The sequence below is a fragment of the Oratosquilla oratoria genome, chromosome 7, assembly GCF_046742065.1.
Source record: "Oratosquilla oratoria isolate Oo_2021 chromosome 7, ASM4674206v1, whole genome shotgun sequence".
NCBI classification, from domain to species: Eukaryota; Metazoa; Arthropoda; class Malacostraca; order Stomatopoda; family Squillidae; genus Oratosquilla; species Oratosquilla oratoria.
This window is the reverse complement of record NC_134783.1, coordinates 8,587,567-8,601,413: the sequence shown is the minus strand read 5'-3', so window position 1 is coordinate 8,601,413 and position 13,847 is coordinate 8,587,567. Positions and strand designations below refer to the sequence as shown.

The following is a 13,847-nucleotide window of genomic DNA, read 5'->3' as shown; positions in this document are numbered from 1 at the left end:
GAAGTCAAACTTATAGGCCTATAGTTATTTGGCTTCTTTTTGTCACCTTTTTTTATGATGGATTTCTTGAAAATAATTTCTAATGGAACAACAATCTCATTTTTCATTTCCTTTAAGATTCTTGGATGCCAACCGTCAGGCCCTGGTGTTTTATTAACTTTGAGTTTATCTATACACCTTTTAATTTTTTCTTTTGTTATATTTACCGTAGTGAGTAAGTTTACCCTAGACTTTTCACAGGTTTCAGTTTGGAGTTCACTTTGAGGTGTTTCGTTTCTGTAGAGATGAAAGAAGCACTTGGGATTGGATCTCGCTTGTCTGGCATTCTTAAATTCATAGTTACGTTTCGCTGTGCATTTATTCTTTTCAACCAGTCTTGCCATATCGTTATATTTGGTTCTAAGGTATGTTTCCCCATTTTTTATTCTTAGTTAAAGTCCTCTTTTCATTCCGATCTCATATTTCAGCCTGTCCGTCATCCATTTGGGAGTATTGCTATTCTAAACTGTCGGCGCTGGCGAAGCCCGCGGAAGCCCAGTGTGATAACCCTTTTTCTGCCTACGGTGACGCACTTCAAATATTTTGTTGTGGATAAAGCCAAACACTTCTCTTCACCTTAAGGGAGTGTAGGTCCTCGCGCACCGTGTCAAGATGATCTCGTTTCGCTAAAGTATCATCTCTACTGGATTTGTTATGGTTAATAGGAGATTATTCTATTCGGCCAAGGGCTATCTCAACCCTATCTCAACCCTTTTGGGACTGACGTCAAGTGATTTTATTCAGCTTTGAGCAACGCCTTAGGGCTAGAAGGAACACACACACACACACACACACACAAACACACACACACACACACACACACACACACACACACACACACACACACACACACACACACACACACACACACACACAAATGTGCATGTTCACCCTCACATCTGTTTAAATCGTAAATACATCTATTGCCCGAAAATTTAGTTCACTGTTAATTTTCTTCTTTTTTTTTTCTTTATATACTTCTAAATATTACTTTTTGCAAATCTGGAGCACTGCAATGATTTTGCAATTTTATCTTCGAAGGTTATATCCCGCAGATTTGGATTATTGCACCTTCATTTGCAGTTATTTTGTATTTTTCTCAATTCTGCAATTTGCATGACAACTTCCTTCCCTCCTTTATTCTGGGCTCGATGTCTGTGACCCCGGTCGCGTCCCCGTCGCCTCGAGACGCCAGAGGAGACAGTTCAAGTAATGACGGTCCACCACGCAATCCGTCGCTCTTGCGTTTTCGACCTTCGTGCCCTAACCACATCACACCTCGCCGCCGTTTGCCCCGAGAGCAGAAGGAATAATGAGAAAAACTGTCGCCTCGAGTTTCATTTACTTGATCCCCGCGGCCCCACGGTAACTAGCAACGGTCCTCGGGTTCTCTTTTATATGGCTCCAGAAAGAACGTGGGTTTGTTTCTGTGTAGTTAGGCAGCAGGAGGGGGAAGTGATCAGCCATCGGTTGTTATCTCTCCTTATTGAAAAAGCCGGGAATGGGGGATGGAGGACCGGGGGTAGAGAAGGGTGATAATAAACACTGACAGAATTCATGGGCCCAGTCCGGGCACCGAGTGCCAGCCAGTCAGGGCTACACGTCCTGGTGGGAGTCGGAGTGATGTTTCTCCCTGACATCCATGTCGTAGGACTTCTATTAGCAGCTACAGCTGGGAAAATAAGTTCTTTGACACTTCGCTAGCATTTTGATAGCGAAAGGATTTTCATTCATTGTAGTTGGGGAAGAAAGGGAAGAAGAGGAAGACGAAGGCGAAGAAGAGGAGGAAGAAGAAGAAAAAAAGGAGGGAGAAGAGGAAGAATAAGAAAAAGAAATAAAAGACGAAAAAGGAAAACAAAGAAGTAAAAGAAGACGAAGAAGAAGACGAAGAAGTAAAAGAAGAAGACGAAGAAGGTGTTCGCCAGTGAAAGTCTTGGTAGCAGAAGTAAACAAGAGAGAGACCCCTGATGATGCCAGAAAACGCAAGCCACAATGATCAACAGAAAATGTAAGCACCATTGACCAACAGAAAATGTAAGCCCCGTCGTGGAAAACTCGTTTATGAAGACAATCACAGGATTACATAACTGCCCCAACCTTCCCTCTAATACTAACTTAATCTTTCTAGTACAGAAATCGCCCCTCACCCCCACCCCAGCCTGGGTAGAGACACTAAACAATCAAGTCGACTTGCGACAGTGAAGGGACAGATAGCGGGAAGAAACTCGACTGAATAAATAAAATCACACGGCGACAGCCAGAATAAAATCAACGAGTAGATTTCAAGAGTAATGATAAATCAACTTCTTCATCAGTGTCAAGGCTCTGGACAGGACGAGTAACTTTAAATATTATTTTCTGTTTAAGACCATAGATTCACTCGAGGTAAGAACCGCGCGCTGAAGGGGAGTGGGGGGGGGCTTCTCTCAGGTTAATGAAATCACCAGGCGGCAACGTGACTAAACCACAAACTATATCATCAAAAGCAAAAAGAGGAACTACTTTCAACTTGACTGACGCCAGGTGATTTTATTCAGCACCGAGGGAGCCCCAAGGACAGAGAGGGTTAAGGAAAAATCACCCTCCATCGTTTACAAGCACGTACTTGGTATTCTTATTAATTTTGTTCTGCCTAAAACCACAGGATTTTATTCAACTCGTTGAACCCTCTACACCAGCGTTTCTCAACCAGGGTTCCCCGGAACCCTAGGGTTCCGCAAAAGGTCTCTAAGGGTTTCGCGAGAACAAGTGAGATAAGCTAATGCACTTTTGATTTTCTATTTAATTTCATATACGTAGTATAATTAAACACGCACGACATATTCTTGGTTATTGTAATAATGTAATATAGACATCATACTATCTAACCTATTATTACGATGAAAATAAAATGAGAAAGATATGGTTTATATGTTTGTTTGTTTGTTTGTTTGTTTGCGCAGGGGTTCCTTGAGAAATGTAATTTATTCTAAAAGTTACGCAAGGGTAAAAATGTTGAGAAACGCTGCTCTACACAGTAAGGGGTCAAGTAACGTCTCGAGCGGCCCTTGCAACATCAATACCATTCATAATTACTGACACAATTAAAATGGCTCAATATCATTGATTCACAATTATCGACACAATTGAAATTACTCAATACCATTGATTATATACTGATTCACAATTAATGGCACAATAGAATGACTCAGTACTATTGACTATACATTGATTCACAATTACTGACACAATAAAGTGGCCCAATATTATTGAGACAATATCGCATCTCATCACTCCATTTTTTATGGCTCCATCAGTACTATCCTCACATTGTCAATGATGTAAAACTTCTCTTTTGCACCTTTCATATGCTTTCTTTCGTCTTACATAAAACGAAGGGTAGCATAATGTTCGGTCATAGTAATACGACGAGTGGTGAAACCTTCTGCAGCGAGAACTAGTTTTATTCTGGCTAACGGAAAGGATTTTATTCAGAAGTATGGTTAAACACCGTCTCGGTTAATCCCGTTCCATGCCGAAGGATCTTTGTTTTTAACCCGGTTACCGCCAGATGATCTCCGAGTGTAAATGGGTTATCACACTGGGCTATATTTCCTCCAACCTCCGATTCGTCGGCTGTACCGCCCACCTCCGGAACTTTTTTCAGCTGTAAAATTAATCTTTGGCAAACTATTTTGTTTCTCAACAATTTATTTAGAATGTCATTTGATATGCTGGAGGAAATTTTATTTTTCTCCAGCATATCTGATTCCTTCCGAAAGCTGCTGGCTGCAAACCTGCTCCCACAGTCTAAGGAAATATAGCCCAGTGTGATAACACCCTAAGGGACTTGTTTCAACCGAATTAAATCGCCTGGCGAGAGCCAGAGTAAATGCGTGCACACTCATGGGTGTGAACTCGAGAACGCACGCACACACTGATGTAGTGGTTAGTGTCGCACGCTGCGGCGACACAGACCAGAAATCACCCTCGGCTCACAGCGCAAAAGCCTCACAATGTTGCAAGCAGTTACAATCACCTTGAACATGGGGATGGGTGTGTAGTGTAAGGTCACAGCAGTACCCACTGATCGAACGATAACATGAACTCTGGGCTCTCATCCGGGGGGCTAAAAGAAATCGATCTCGAGACCAGCACGTGAGCCATGACCATGATGGAGTCACATTCACGCTTGCTCACACACAAACACACACGCAACCACGCGCACACACACAAAAACAACCGCACGCACGCACACCCACATACGCACCCACACACACAAGTACAAAATGAAGAACAAGAAATGGAAAAGGAAATAGAGGAAGTGCACAGAATGAGTAAACAAGGTCACAAATGCCAGCGGGAGAAATTTTACAAAAAAAAAAAACAGGAAAATTAGCCGGAAGTGAACAACACAAAAGTGTATGGATAAAAAGAGACATGAATGATGAGAAAAGAGAAAAAGACATTAAAAAGCTAAGCTAAAAAAATCGAAAAGAATGGAGACTGAAAAAATTGTATATTCAAGAAAAAGAAACGAAAGGTTCAGAGAACGAGTTGGAGAGAGTAGAAAATTAAAACTAGCTTATACCAATATAGACGGATTAATATAGAGATTAATCAAACTAAATGATTATTTGTCAGAAGAAAAAACAGACATAATGGGAACTGTGGAGACAAAATTAAGGAGTCCACTATTACCAGTGTTCAACATGGATTATATAATCACTGGCTTAGAAATAGAGAGAAAAAACAGGGTGAAGGAGTCATTTTCTTGGCTAAGAAAAACTTAAATGTGATGAAAGTTACATATGGAGAGAACAGTGTGATGATCACAAGAGTTGAAGATAGTGACATGAAAAGTAGAAAATCTGTAGTGATTTGTGTGACCCCAAAAACGGGGTCTTGGAAAGATTATCCTAAAATTTAAGATACAAGACTTTCATTAAACGAGATAGTTGAAAGATGAAGGTAACATGGTACTTATGGGAGATTTCAACTGTAAAGAAATCTGTTGGGAAGAGATGACAGTGAAAGGTAGAGAGGATCAATGGGGAAATGTATTACTCGACATGACTATAGAACATACAATGACACTATGGGTAAAAAACACTGTATTTAGAAATATTGAAGAACCGTCGAGACTAGATTTATTATTTACGTCAAAACCTGAAATTGTGAGCAAAATTGAATACAAGACACAAATTGCTAAGAGTGACCACATATTACTTGAGTTAGAGCTAGAGGAGGATATATATAGAGAGAGAAATTAGAAATACAAAAAAAGGAAGACTAATATATAGGTACTTTGAGAAACTTGGATTTTTCTTTCTTTCTTTTTTTAAGCGAGCTGGGAAAAAAATTACATTGAAAAAACACATGTGGAAGAAAAATGGATGATTCTGATGAAAATCTATAAAGGAGTGTCCCAAAACGAAAACAGGAAAATGTGTATATTAAGTGCTGGTTTAACAGAGGGTGCAGTGAAGCGAAAGAGGAAGAGATAGCGCTTAGAAAAGATAGAGAAAAGACAAAAAAACTAGAAAGGGGCAATTATATATTAATCAAAGGAATATGTAAAAATATGCAGGGAAGAAAAAATAAGATATGAAAAATGTAAGGATCAGCCAAAACTATTCTATAGATATGTGAACGGTAAACTAAAAAACAAACAGGAAATAGTAAAACTACACCAAAGGTATATGGAACACACAGAAGTCATGAGCAAACACTTCAAGTCTGCTTTCACTAGAGAAAATGTACAACATAAGGTTGAAGGGGGGGGGAGTGAAATACTCCCCATGAGGGAAATAATAGTAACATGGAAAGGAATAATGGACCAAATAATGAACCTTAATGCAGGAAATCGCATGGCCCGGATGGAATCGCAAACTGGATATTAAAAGAATGTAAAAAAGAACTAATAGACAAAATATATAACATAAATTGCTCACTCAAAAAAGGAAAAATACCAGAACACTAGAAAAATGCTGATATCGTACCAATATATAAAGGAAGAAACAAAGAAGACCCAACAAATTACAGACCGGTTTTCCTAATAAGCTCGGTAGCCAAAATTTGTGAAAAAGTTATAAAAAGTAGATAGATAAAAAATCTGGAGAACAATATACCAAATCTAAGACAATTCGGATTTAGACAGGGAAGATCATGTGCCAAAAACAATTATCTATTTTACTCAGACTACTAGATATAATAAAGGAAAGGGACGAATAGGTAGATTATGCTTTCCTAGATTTACAATAATCTTTTGACAAAGACCCCCCCACACACACACATTATGTATATATATATATATATATATATATATATATATATATATATATATTATATATATACATATATATATATATATGTCTTGATAGCGTAATGGGTTAAGTCACTGACATTTTGTCACATCCTAGCTGAGTTTGAATTCTCTGCTCGACCACGTTTCAATGTCCAACTTATGCCTCCTTTAAGCTTCTCATCAGTCTCGACTACGATGGTATGGAATTAAAAGTGATTTGAGGTTGAAAAGATGTATATACATATATATATATATATATATATATATATATACATATATATATATATATATATATACATATATATATATATATATATATATATATATGTGTGTGTGTGTGTGTGTGTGTGTGTGTGTGTGTGTGTGTGTGTGTGTGTGTGTGTGTGTGTGTGTGTGTGTGTGTGTACTTAGAAAACTGGAAAACATAGGAGGGATACAAGGTAAACTCCTGAAATGGGTGGACTTTTTGCATGGAAGAAAAATTAGAGTAGTGCTCAGAAATACGAGTTCTACTTGAGAAGATGTGATTAGTGGAGTTCCACAGGGATCAGAATTGGCTCCAATAATGCTTGCTATTTATGTGAATGACATGGACGAGGCCGTGAAATGTTACATGAGGTCCTTTGCAGATGACACAAAACTGTTAAAGTGAGTGCTGAAACGGACTGTGATTCACTGCAGAGATATGAACAGGGTTTGGGAATGGAGTCAGAAGTGGGAAGTGGACTTCAACATCAAAAAAGGTAGCATAATAGAATTTGGAAAAAGTAAAAGAAAAAAAAAGGGGGGGGTTATCAGGATAATATAAAATTGGTGCAAAGGAAGTGAAGAAAGTGGGATCTGAAAAATACCTGGTAGTGATCATCACAAAGGATATGTCCCCTGACAAACAGATAAACAATATTGTCGGTGAAACCTATAACTTGCTAAGATCAATAAAAGTGGCTTTTACTTACTTGGATGATGAAATGGTAAAGACAATACTAGTCACACTGATAAGGCCTAAATTGGAGTACGCAGCGACATTATGGTCACCCAGTACTAAAAAGAATACAAGGAAAGTTGAAAAAATCTAGAGAGCAACTACGAAGATGGCCCCAATACTATCAAAACTGTCATATGAAGACAGATTGTCAAAACTAGAAATACCGACTCTGGCACAAAGGAAAGAGGCGACTTGTTGACTACCTACAGAATTATGAGAGGTATGGAAGTCCTTGATAGAGAAGACTTACTAAATTGGGATAAGAGAAACACAAGAGGACATGGAAGGAAGCTCAAAAAGGACAGTTATAGAAGAGACCTGAAAAAGAACAGCTTTCCCCACAGAGTGGTGGATGTATGAATATACTAGACGAAACACTAGTGTGTGCAAAACAGTGCACAAATTTAAGAGCAAATTAGACATGGCGAGATACAGAGACGGGGTACTACGGACATAGCTCCCCTTCCCGTAAAATACAACTAGGTAAACAAACAAACAAACAAACACACACACACACACACACACACACACACACACACACACACACACACACACACACACACACACACACACACACACACACACACACACACACACACACACACACACACACACACACACACACACACACACACACACACACACACACACACACACACACAAGCACAAGCACAATCGTCTCGGTTCGTTTGGCATATTAATAATTTCCCATTTCTCTCACGCTCCTTCACTACCTCAGAACAGCTGCTTCCTCCCTACTGGTACCCCGCGTCCTCTCACCGGTCCCTCTCATCCCAGTTACCGGTTTTCTGTCCTCCTCCTCCTCCTCCCCCCGTGCCCCTCCTGCCTTCCCCAGCAATCCGTCTGTACGTAAGTCCACAAATTTTCAGTTGAAGTTTCTTACTCATTGAAAACCCTTTTCTCCTCAAAACCAACTGATATACTGTATCTACCCGACCCGTTCCAGCCCTCTAACGTACACAAGCCACCTGCCCTCTCCCCCCAACCACCCACAGCCACCTACCCGCCTCCTCCCAGCCACCTGCCTACCGCCACTCACAACTGCACTGAACTTCAAGAACTTCCAGCGCTCCTACTTCCCACTTCCTACTTCCCAAGGGGGATGATCTTCCGCACTCCCAAACTCCCCATATCGTTTTTACCTCCCCCCCCACCCTTACAAGCCCCCAGCGCGTCACATCCCCCTACTCATCTCACCCGCACCCTTGCTTTTTTGCCGTTACCGCCAGCCCCACTCCCCGCCCCTTTCACCATCTTCCACTACAAAGTCTCTATGTGATTCAGTTTAACGTTTACTTCCCCTTCTTACCCCTCTTTCTTTTCTCCTAAGGTTCTTACCGTCCCTTCGCTTCCTCCTCCCACCCCCCCTCCGCACCTCCCCCTCCACTGCCTTAAAGACGTTGGCGGGGTCGGTAGGGGCAGAGGGTGGCCGTTTCTTCGTCAGTGAGGTTTGAACCACGAGTGTGAGAGGAGTGGGGCTCCGGTGGCCGTTGCCCGTTCGAATTGCCTCCTCGTACGTTGCAGTCGTTAGTCCCACATCCGACGTCCGGATAGCCGGGTGGTTCCTGCAACCTCCTAGGAGTGAAGTCACCTTGCAGAGTGCAAAGGATCGTGATCGCTCCGTGTGTGAGGCTATTATGAAGTGTGCAGGTCCAGGCTGCCTGCGAGGGTCAGGGTGATCGGCGAAATATATCTCGTGGTGGTTCTTTGCGTGCGTTAAAAAAAAAAAAAAAAGAGAATAAGTTCGAATTACGAAGAGGAGGAGGAGGAAGTCCGTTCTTCCAAAGCTGCTGAATTGTGCAGGTGGTGGTGGTGGTGGTGTGGTGTGGTGCTTGGCGATGGATTTGTGTATGTGGTGGTGGGGCTGGGAGGGAGGGATGCTACGATGAGAGCCCCACTACGACCACAGGAAGCCCTTCAAGAAATTTTAAGGCGAAATTGAACATACCTGGGCTCGGACTCTTACGAGACTTACGTTGGGGTCACGCCAGCCCCTGAGACTTCCTTGTTGTTCGAGTGAATTTATTCTTCGCCTTCCGCCTCGACTTACGAACGTTAACGTCAGTTTTTGAGTGTGACCACCCAAACCTGAAAAAATTGCCTTTCAAGTTGAAGTAAGTGATATTGTGTCTCTTGACCTAAACATCGAACCAACACAAATAACCGACCAACAGATTTATGTGAATCGAAAAAAAAAAAAGATAAATAAAAGATAAAAATTAATGACCACCAAGACTAAAACACTGCTGTTCTTAGCGTCCAATTGATCCTGTGTAGACCTGCTCCTTGGAATCCTACGGTCGGCTCGACCTCTTGAGTAGATTAGGTGAGTTAGAAGGATTTTGTTATGTAACTTTTAAGGATGGAGACTGGACACATCCTACATAAGCAAGTCTACGTGTGTTGTGTTCCCTGGCTGAGGCATTGGTATGCTGGGGTTCTCTGCGTTCAGTTGTATGTGTGTGCGTACATGCGTGCATGGTTTTCCGCGTCTGTGTACGTTCGCGTGTGTAACTTTTGAGACAGTGTGCTTTCGTGTGTACGCATTAGAACACATTATGTACGTCCGTGCACATTCTTTAGCATGTGTATGCAATGTCTGTGGTTGTGTGTGTGTGTATTTGTGTAGTTTAAGGAGTGCACGTGCGCGTATTCTTGCGTATGTGTACATCAGAACTCACTGGGCGTGTGTACATTTCAACTTTTATGTGTGTGTGTACGTGTCAAAGGACTTTGTACATCTGTACTGTGTACATATTTTCCTTGCCTGTGCGTTTGCGTATAGCCTCCATGATAGTGTGTGTGTGTGTGTGTGTGTGTGTGTGTGTGTGTATGTGTGTGTTCGTGTGATCGTTTCCACGCCTTAGCGTATTTTCATGAATGTGTACCTGTGTATGCATGTGATAACATATACGTACACGTACACACACGCAAACATGCAACCACAAAGCTCTAAGTTCGTTTAGCATAATAATACATCTTTGCAAATCAAAGACAAAAAATATATAGAAATTGATGACCAAGACAATACAGTTGTTAATTCATGTATATAGTTGCGAGTATATAGAACGTGCATTTGTGTGAGCATTTTGAGCACTTTTGAACAGGCTTGCCTCAGGCTACACATATCATATGTACATTTTTAAAGACGTACATGCACGTCATTTGATTCTTGTATACGGGCCTGCGTTTCTGATAACCGATGAGTGTAATCTGTTATAACCAACAATACGGTTAATCAAACAAGACTAAAGTTATGACATCACACGCCCGCGCTTATCCTTCTCCCAGCTTTGATGATCTCTGACAAGCTCCCAGGTAGACTCCTGGCCTATCCCCAACAGTATCCAGACCGTCACGTCATAGAAGGCCACCTCAATAAAATTCCAGAAGCACGCAAGCACGGATATCAAGATACTTACGTTGTCCAATAGCTCCAAACCTAACCATTCCAAAGGAAAAATAAAATGCAAAAACGATTTTTTCCATTATACTGGAAAAGAACTGACACCTCAGCAGAATAAAACCGTTTGATTTTACTAAACAAATCTATAAACAACATTTTTTATTACTGTAGTGCTTTTGTTTGAACCCATCTCGATTAATACTTTAGTGTTTACTCCTATATACGGCCTGTGTCCATCCTTGTCGTCGCCAGGCGATTTTATTGAAGGAAATTAATCTTAGAGTCACGGGGTTTAGATTTCTTGGAGGACTTAATGTCAGCGCGTGCGTATCGATTTGTCAAGTTTTTGTGATTTATTTTTTGTGCTTTTTTGCTTCTTTTATGGTGCAACAGATTCTGTTGTAGCATTTATGTCCAACGTGTGTGCTATGTAATTTTCTGTGAAGAATGTGTGAGCGTGCGTGTAATATATATATATATATATATATTATATATATATATATATTATATATATATATATATATATATATATATATATATATATATATTATATATATATATATATTATATATATATATATATATATTATCGGTGTACTTGTGGGTAGCTGTAGTAATATGTGCTGTGTGAGCTTGTGTACACTTTTGAATCTAAAGACACACACTGGTTACTTTTTGGCATGTGATTCTTTCATTATTATTATTATCACAACTATTATATACTTAATGAATTATCAAAGTGGCCTCAACTTTTCAATCAGAAAAGAGGGGGAGACATCAATTAGCAAAAAAAATTCGCTGTATGTGACGTTCAAAATCCTTTGGTATGATGTCCTTCCTGATTTTATTCTGCTTAACGCCAGATGGTTTTATTCAGCTGAAGACACTTTCACTTACTACAAAGTTACTACATAAACCAGTGAGCTATGGTAGCGCCCTTTACATATTCTATTCTGACTAAATCCAAGAGATTTCTCTTTTTTTTTAGGGTTAAAATTTTTATTATGATTAAGAGTAATGTATCTATATACCATGAGCTTTTCCTCTTATTAGGGAGGTAGCCAAGCCAAAGGCACGTATCTCCTTTCAGCTTCTCATGGATGACAGGTCACCCTGCATCCCGCCCATCGCCCCGGGTCAGAAGCAATGCAGCAAGACACAACACATCCACAGCAAAACCGCTACATTTCATTGGCAAACCTCCCTCTCTATCCCCTCATGCAGAAAAAAAAGAGAAGACGGGGAGAAATCCCTTTGGTTTGCGCCAAAATATACAATATACAGAGCATAATATATAATGTGTAATATACTTGATTGTCTCACGTGAGACACTGGGCATCCGTTATTGTGCCCCTATAATTATTTTATACTAATGGATATTTGTGTAATTAAGCACGTTGATACGTCGAAGGAATTATTGATCACCGGATTTTTTTCATTTGTTTTAGTTATTCATTTTAAGAACATGACACACTTTCTCGTGTGCTAATGTCACAATTAACACTCACATTTAATTATTTGCGAGAACAACAGATCCAGCTTGCACGATGTATATGTATATGTACACATACACACACACACACAGACATATATATATATATATATATATATATATATATTTATATATATATACATACACACACAAACCGTTTTTTTTTTTTTTTTTTTTTACAACTTGATTCAAAAGATCGTCAATATTGTTGTCGTGTATTTTTGTTCTGACAGATGGGAGTGCAAGGTTTTAGTTTTATCCTCGAGAGAGATTTAATGGTGAAATTCATTATCTGTCACATCTGAAAACATTGTCTGGTGGCAGATATCAAGGCGACATCTCTGATCAAACTGTGATAACACAACGAGGTTCTCACTGAACTCGGCAAAATGACTGTACGTTTTGCTTCAATCTCTTATGTAACGGCTTCCCCAGAGGATAGGCCGGTGGTCCTGCAAGGGAACATAAAAAATAAAAACTTTCATACCCGTTCGCTACCGGAATAGTGCCACATAGTTGAATAGAATCCCTTGGCGTTAACCAAACGAAAATATACTAACTTAAGTAGATATTATACCCTGTACCTATTTTGCTTCTTCCCAGGAAATGGCAGCTATATCGTAACAAACTCCTTGTAAAAAAAATACAAATCAAATAAAGTAAACAATTTGAATAATACAAATAAGTGAATACTTAAAGCAAGTGAATGAATAAGTATATACATAAACGGAAAATTGAGAGGAGAATGAACATGATCCATACCCGTGTGAAATGTATTAGTGAAACGCAATAGGAAACAAAAGTTTCAAGCTTTGTGAAATAATTTCTATTCTGTTTCATAGTTAATATTTAAATCAAACATCTTTTTGTTGTGAAAACTAAATGCTCGGAGTGAGGGTATAATCCTCTCATTGCTCTATGATCAACTTCCTCTGAAAAAGATGTATAAAGAATATACAGTGTCCGGTTTATCTTCGGTTTCACACTGTTTAGAGCCATGCATAGAGAAGCGAACGCTATGCTGTGTCCGAAACCACACAACCCTCAGGTTGCACTCCTGCACCAAAACAATTTGGCGAAATGGGAATAATCAGTTTGTGTCACTGTTAACTGCATATCAATTCTTTCAAAGGATGCAAATGATTATTAAGCAATTATCAGTACCTAGTTATGGGCTTAATTATAGACTCCGTTGTAAAAGAGGAAAGGACTCGAACCTGCATCCTTCGAATTACGGTTGTGGATGAAGGTCATAAATTATAGCCCCTTTTTTTCTGTCCTTCACTCGTACATTTGGTCTGGTAACCCCCCACGGGTGATTTTATACAAAGGACCATCCCCCCTCCCCAGAGCGTTAATTAAGACACGAGCCGAGCGCTCTAGCAGCTCCACCACAAAATCCCTCTCACATAGGAGTGACGGTGTGACCTTGAGCTTAGGTGCAGCTTAGGTTGCCGCTGGATGCAGAGGGGGGCGTGTTCTCTTTCAACGATTAATGAGAGACGGCCTTGCTTTTGCTCTTTATGACATCCAAATGCGTCATATGGTTATACACAAAGTAATCCCTTTGTTACCGAAGCAGTAGCACATGAAGGATGATATAAAATCGCCCAAGGGCA

The 13,847-nt window shown here is 40.1% G+C and overlaps 1 protein-coding gene across 1 annotated transcript in view; it reads left to right on the top strand.

Moving 5' to 3' along the window:
- Window positions 1-8,762: 8,762 nt before the first annotated feature.
- LOC143026987 (uncharacterized) overlaps window positions 8,763-13,847 on the top strand; it is a 132,035-nt gene continuing 126,950 nt past the window's right edge. Inside the window, exon 1 of the mRNA XM_076187794.1 lies at window positions 8,763-9,657. The gene's annotated coding sequence lies outside the window, so the exon portion shown is untranslated. The remainder of the gene's footprint in view (window positions 9,658-13,847) is intronic.